Source organism: Coregonus clupeaformis, chromosome 1, assembly GCF_020615455.1.
Source record: "Coregonus clupeaformis isolate EN_2021a chromosome 1, ASM2061545v1, whole genome shotgun sequence".
In the NCBI taxonomy this organism is placed as follows: Eukaryota; Metazoa; Chordata; class Actinopteri; order Salmoniformes; family Salmonidae; genus Coregonus; species Coregonus clupeaformis.
Genome location: NC_059192.1, coordinates 80,968,583 through 80,976,067, shown reverse-complemented (window position 1 = coordinate 80,976,067; position 7,485 = coordinate 80,968,583).

Here is a 7,485-nt window from a genome sequence, read left to right as displayed (position 1 = left end):
GGAAACCCATTTCATGAAGCGCCAGACGAACAGTTCTTGTGCTGATGTTGCTTCCAGAGGCAGTTTGGAACTCGGTAGTGAGTGTTGCAACCGAGGACAGACTATTTTTACACGCCACGCGCTTCTGCATTCGCCAGTCCCATTCTGTGAGCTTGTGTGGCCTACCACTTCGCGGCTGAGCCGTTGTTGCTCCTAGACGTTTCCACTTCACAGTAACAGCACTTATCGTTGACATGGGCAGAAATTTGATGAACTGACTTGTTGGAAAGGTGGCATTCCAAGACAATGCCATGTTGAAAGTAACTGAGCTCTTCAGTAAGGCCATTCTACTGCCAATGTTTGTCTTTGGAGATTGCATGGCTTTGTGCTCGATTTTATACACCTGTCAGCAACGGGTGTGGCTGAAATAGCCGAATCCACTAATTTGAAGGGGTGTCCACATACTTTTGTATATATAGCGTATAATCAAACGCTCTCTGTGGTAAACAAAAGCTTCTGGCAGTTTCAGAAGCCGATGTGACATCTTGAATATATTTTCTTCCAATGAATTTGGTGCTAACGTTTGAACAGTTTTGGTTATAAGCTATTATGATCCCATTTCTGAAACCTAAGACTCTCTGGAGCATGGATGTGCTTTCTGTCCCCCTCTATGATGATCACAGGCCGTGTTAGAAGGGAGTGTCACACAAAAAACGCAATTTGGCCCCAATAATACCCTCCCTTTTGCCATCAGAACAGCCTCAATTCGTCGAGGCATGGACTCTACAAGGTATTGAAAGCGTTCCACAGGGATGCTGGCCCATGTTGACTCCAATGCTTCCCACAGTTGTATCAAGTTGGCTGGATGTCCTTTGGGTTGTGGACCATTCTTGATACAAACGGGAGGAAAACATTTGAGTGTGGAAAAACCCAGCAGCGTTGCAGTTCTTGACAGAAACCAGTGTGCCTGGCACCTACTACCATACGCAGTTCAAAGGCACTTAAATGTTTTGTCTTGCCCATTTCCCCCTCTGAATGGCACACATACACAATCCATGTCTCTGTTGTCTCAAGGCTTAAAAATCCTTCTTTAACCTGTCTCCTCCCCTTCATCGACACAGATAGAAGTGGATTTAACAGGTGACATCAATAAGGGATCATAGCTTTCAACTGGATTCACCTAGTCAGTCTATGTCATGGAAGAGCAGGTGTTCTTAATGTTTTGCACACTCAGTGAATGAAACGTTGATTAACTTGAAGTCATGGTTTGTAAACTTGATACATACACAATGAGTGCAATATCTAGCATATTGAAACTGAATATATACATATTGAATTCAAATATTCAATTAAATTGAAATGGTATTTTAAAACTGAATGCAATATTCATTCAGTTTCAAATAATGAAATACAAGTGAAATGTATGACTTCAATGATTCAATTTGTGCATGAAACATTCAACAATATTACATTCAAATTCAATATAATACAAATTATAAAATTAAAATACAAAACGAAATCCTTATCATATTCAAGGCTTTAAAGACAATCAGAAGATTAGGTTTGGGGTCCAATGGTTAGACGGGATCACAGCAGGACAGCTCAGGCCTGCCTCGGGGGGAGAAAGGATTAGAAACTTGAGGGATGGTGGAGGCTGACTGCTTTCCTTGAGAAAACGGGAGTGAAATGAGGTACGATAATGGATTTTGTGGCGACGGTCGAGTGGAAAAAGGCTACAGAGACAAAGGGGAACCACAGGAACTTCTGTTATGAGTGTGGGAACTTACTGCCTCAACCTAAACTGCAGGAGACAGTCTACTGTTCCCGCTGTGAGGAATGGAAGAGGAAAGAGAGGAAGAAGGTGTCGAAGAGAATGAGGAAAGCAGAGGTTGAATTTGATGAAGATGGCGATAGAAAGGGAGATGGGGGTGAAGAAAACTGGTGGCAAGTACAAACAGAGTGAATGAGGGCGAGTTAAGGGAAGTGGAAGGTGCGGTAGTGTTAAGTGCGGAGGTGGAGCAATTGAAGTTGAATATTCCCGGTGTTTGGACGCCTGCGGTTTGGTGCGACGCAGGTCTGGTGGTGAGCATGGGGAAGTAGAGGAGTCACTGTCTGTCTTTTTGAGTTTTGAATCAGTCTTTACCCGACAAAGTCATGTTAGGATATATCAAGTGATGGTGTTAAGAGTTTTTGTGCAGAACCCATTGCAGTGTTTCAGGTTCCACCTGTATGGTCATGTTGCAGCAGTGTATAGGAGGGAGATTCCAAGATGTGGGAAGTGTGCAGGAGGGCATGGGACAGAGGAATGTGTCGTTTCGGTGGGAAATGTTGTGTCAAATGTAGAAGTGCCCATGTTGCTGGGGATCGGAAGTGTCCGAGAGAGGCAGGCTGAGGTGGTCAGAATAGTACAGAAGTTGTCATGCTGAGGCAGTGAAGAAAGTTGAGGATGGGTGAGGGATGCTGAGAGGATCCCGGTGAATAGTAGATCTGTGCAGCACAGCGGGATAGGTCAACGAGTGATATATGCTTCATTAAGGTTGGATTATTTGTGTTTATAGCTATGGTTTTCAACTGTACAGCAGAGATGGAACGTCAGTCACAGAAAATAGATGTTGTGGTGGCAGCGACAGAGAAGTATTTGGGGGTACAATGTTTTGACTTCAGAAGAGTTACAGGGTGTGTTGAGTGGTGGTGTCCTTTCCTCCCAGGTTGTTGGGGTAGGGGCAGATGGGGTTAAATAGTGGAATAGGGCAGGGTTTCCCAAAGTCAGTCCTGGGCCCACCCTGGGTGCACCTTTTGGCTTTTGCCCTAGCACTACACAGCTGAATAAAATAATCAAAGCTTGATGATAAGTTGGTTATGTCAAAGTCGCGTCAATTCAAATCTGGTATTAGGAACAAAAGAGGTCAACACGACTTCTAAGATATACTAGTTATTTTAATTAATGCAAAAACCTTCAATGGTAAATATGATGTTTCGTATATACGGGCTCTCTGAGATACCTCGCAGGACACCCCAGAGAACTAAATCCATTGTTTCAGATTGTTGCTCAAATACTCTGACAGAGAAAGTTTCCCACTTCTCTGCTGGCCAATCAGAGTAAAGAACTGAATGTGGTTTAAACTTTACTCAGGGGTTCAGGGGTTGGTCTCATCTCCTCGGCGCCATTTGTTGCACACTTCAGCCAGGCACAAGTTTATCATAACAACCTATCATAGTGAGAAGAGCCAGCTCCCTTAGACATCATTCCTACGTCCAAGGAAGGCTCACAGATCACAAAGAACCAGTATAGTCTAGCATTTGGAGGCACAATCCTTATCTCATTTTACCCCCTAAAACAGCTCTTCACATCAATCACAGCCTTGCCAGGTGTCACAACCTACATTAGCCCAGTCAAGAATGCATTCTTTCTAAGTTAGTCATCCCATCAATTTAGGAGAATAATAAATCCCCAATAGTTACAGTGGGGAAAAAAAGTATTTAGTCAGACACCAATTGTGCAAGTTCTCCCACTTAAAAAGATGAGAGAGGCCTGTAATTTTCATCATAGGTACATGTCAACTATGACAGACAAAATGAGAATTTTTTTTCCAGAAAATCACATTGTAGGATTTTTTATGAACTTATTTGCAAATTATGGTGGAAAATAAGTATTTGGTCAATAACAAAAGTTTCTCAATACTTTGTTATATACCCCTTGTTGGCAATGACACAGGTCAAACGTTTTCTGTAAGTCTTCACAAGGTTTTCACACACTGTTGCTGGTATTTTGGCCCATTCCTCCATGCAGATCTCCTCTAGAGCAGTGATGTTTGTTTTGGGGCTGTCGCTGGGCAACACGGACTTTCAACTCCCTCCAAAGATTTTCTATGGGGTTGAGATCTGGAGACTGGCTAGGCCACTCCAGGACCTTGAAATGCTTCTTACGAAGCCACTCCTTCGTTGCCCGGGAGGTGTGTTTGTGATCATTGTCATGCTAAAAGACCCAGCCACGTTTCATCTTCAATGCCCTTGCTGATGGAAGGAGGTTTTCACTCAAAATCTCATGATACATGGCCCCATTCATTCTTTCCTTTACACGGATCAGTCGTCCTGGTCCCTTTGCAGAAAAACAGCCCCAAAGCATGAAGTTTCCACCCCCATGCTTCACAGTAGGTATGGTGTTCTTTGGATGCAACTCAGCATTCTTTGTCCTCCAAACACGATGAGTTGAGTTTTTACCAAAAAGTTATATTTTGGTTTCATCTGACCATATGACATTCTCCCAATCCTCTTCTGGATCATCCAAATGCACTCTAGCAAACTTCAGACGGGCCTGGACATGTACTGGCTTAAGCAGGGGGACACGTCTGGCAATGCAGGATTTGAGTCCCTGGCGGAGTAGTGTGTTACTGATGGTAGGCTTTGTTACTTTGGTCCCAGCTCTCTGCAGGTCATTCACTAGGTCCCCCCGTGTGGTTCTGGGATTTTTGCTCACCGTTCTTGTGATCATTTTGACCCCACGGGGTGAGATCTTGCGTGGAGCCCCAGATCGAGGGAGATTATCAGTGGTCTTGTATGTCTTCCATTTCCTAATAATTGCTCCCACAGTTGATTTCTTCAAACCAAGCTGCTTACCTATTGCAGATTCAGTCTTCCCAGCCTGGTGCAGGTCTACAATTTTGTTTCTGGTGTCCTTTGACAGCTCTTTGGTCTTGACCATAGTGGAGTTTGGAGTGTGACTGTTTGAGGTTGTGGACAGGTGTCTTTTATACTGATAACAAGTTCAAACAGGTGCCATTAATACAGGTAACGAGTGGAGGACAGAGGAGCCTCTTAAAGAAGAAGTTACAGGTCTGTGAGAGCCAGAAATCTTGCTTGTTTGTAGGTGACCAAATACTTATTTTCCACCATAATTTGCAAATAAATTCATTAAAAATCCTACAATGTGATTTTCTGGATTTTTTTTTCTCAATTTGTCTGTCATAGTTGACGTGTACCTATGATGAAAATGACAGGCCTCTCTCATCTTTTTAAGTGGGAGAACTTGCACAATTGGTGGCTGACTAAATACTTTTTTTCCCCACTGTACTTGAATCAGCTGTGTAGTGCTAGGGCAAAAAACAAAAAGTGTGTGTGTGGGAGGGAGCAGGACCGAGTTTGGGAAACCCTTGAATAGGGTGGTGGGTTTTAATGAGTGTAGGGTTAGATGCAGTGGAGGCTGGTGAGAGGGGCTATAAGAAGACAGGCTCATTGTAATGGCTGAAATTGAATAAATGGAACTGAGTCAAATGTGGTTTCATGTTTGCAGTGTTTGATACCATTCCATGTATTCCTCCTATAGCTCCCCCACCAGCCTTCTCTGGTTAGATGGTAGGGTACATTTTTTTTCTTTCATTGTGTGGATCAAAGTATAATGGATCCAGTGGTAGCAAAGATATTTCTAACTAACACAAGATAGTTCATCTGTGTCGTTTACAGTGGTAGCAAATGAAGCATAGTGGGCAGAACAAGAAAGGAGGTGGGTAAAGCGAAGCAGGAGCTAGCGAGATCCTATTGGTGTGTTATAGCTTGTATTTACATATCTCCATTAGGGAACGCCTCCTGTGTGAAGTGCGCGTATGCACAAACTCAATTGGACTAGCACTCCTAAACCAAGCAACATAAATATACACTGCTCAAAAAAAATAAAGGGAACACTAAAATAACACATCCTAGATCTGAATGAATGAAATAATCTTATTAAATACTTTTTTCTTTACATAGTTGAATGTGCTGACAACAAAATCACACAAAAATTATCAATGGAAATCAAATTTATCAACCCATGGAGGTCTGGATTTGGAGTCACCCTCAAAATTAAAGTGGAAAACCACACTACAGGCTGATCCAACTTTGATGTAATGTCCTTAAAACAAGTCAAAATGAGGCTCAGTAGTGTGTGTGGCCTCCACGTGCCTGTATGACCTCCCTACAACGCCTGGGCATGCTCCTGATGAGGTGGCGGATGGTCTCCTGAGGGATCTCCTCCCAGACCTGGACTAAAGCATCCGCCAACTCCTGGACAGTCTGTGGTGCAACGTGGCGTTGGTGGATGGAGCGAGACATGATGTCCCAGATGTGCTCAATTGGATTCAGGTCTGGGGAACGGGCGGTCCATAGCATCAATGCCTTCCTCTTGCAGGAACTGCTGACACACTCCAGCCACATGAGGTCTAGCATTGTCTTGCATTAGGAGGAACCCAGGGCCAACTGCACCAGCATATGGTCTCACAAGGGGTCTGAGGATCTCATCTCGGTACTTAATGGCAGTCAGGCTACCTCTGGCGAGCACATGGAGGGCTGTGCGGCCCCCCAAAGAAATGCCACCCCACACCATGACTGACCTACCGCCAAACCGGTCATGCTGGAGGATGTTGCAGGCAGCAGAACATTCTCCACGGCGTCTCCAGACTCTGTCACGTCTGTCACGTGCTCAGTGTGAACCTGCTTTCATCTGTGAAGAGCACAGGGCGCCAGTGGCGAATTTGCCAATCTTGGTGTTCTCTGGCAAATGCCAAATGTCCTGCACGGTGTTGGGCTGTAAGCACAACCCCCACCTGTGGACGTCGGGCCCTCATACCACCCTCATGGAGTCTGTTTCTGACCGTTTGAGCAGACACATGCACATTTGTGGCCTGCTGGAGGTCATTTTGCAGGGCTCTGGCAGTGCTCCTCCTGCTCCTCCTTGCACAAAGGCGGAGGTAGCAGTCCTGCTGCTGGGTTGTTGCCCTCCTACGGCCTCCTCCACGTCTCCTGATGTACTGGCCTGTCTCCTGGTAGCGCCTCCATGCTCTGGACACTACGCTGACAGACACAGCAAACCTTCTTGCCACAGCTCGCATTGATGTGCCATCCTGGATGAGCTGCACTACCTGAGCCACTTGTGTGGGTTGTAGACTCCGTCTCATGCTACCACTTGAGTGAAAGCACCGCCAGCATTCAAAAGTGACCAAAACATCAGCCAGGAAGCATAGGAACTGAGAAGTGGTCTGTGGTCACCACCTGCAAAACCAGTCCTTTATTGGGGGTGTCTTGCTAATTGCCTATAATTTCCACCTGTTGTCTATTCCATTTGCACAACAGCATGTGACATTTATTGTCAATCAGTGTTGCTTCCTAAGTGGACAGTTTGATTTCACAGAAGTGTGATTGACTTGGAGTTACATTGTGTTGTTTAAGTGTTCCCTTTATTGTTTTTTGAGCAGTGTATATATATATATATATATATATATATATATATATATATATATATATATATATATATAGGCAAAGCGTTTAAGTCTATAAAACCTAGTGCACTGTGTTCGTAACATATTCTAGTTTTGGGAACAGAAACATTTATTGAAAAATGTATGCACTCACTAACTGTAAGTCGCTCTGGATAAGAGCGTCTGCTAAATGACTAAAATGTAAAATGCCAGATGTTTCATCGATGAGAAAATTATCAGAACGTTGGCCCAGTTTAGCCTAGTTCCATCCTCTCCC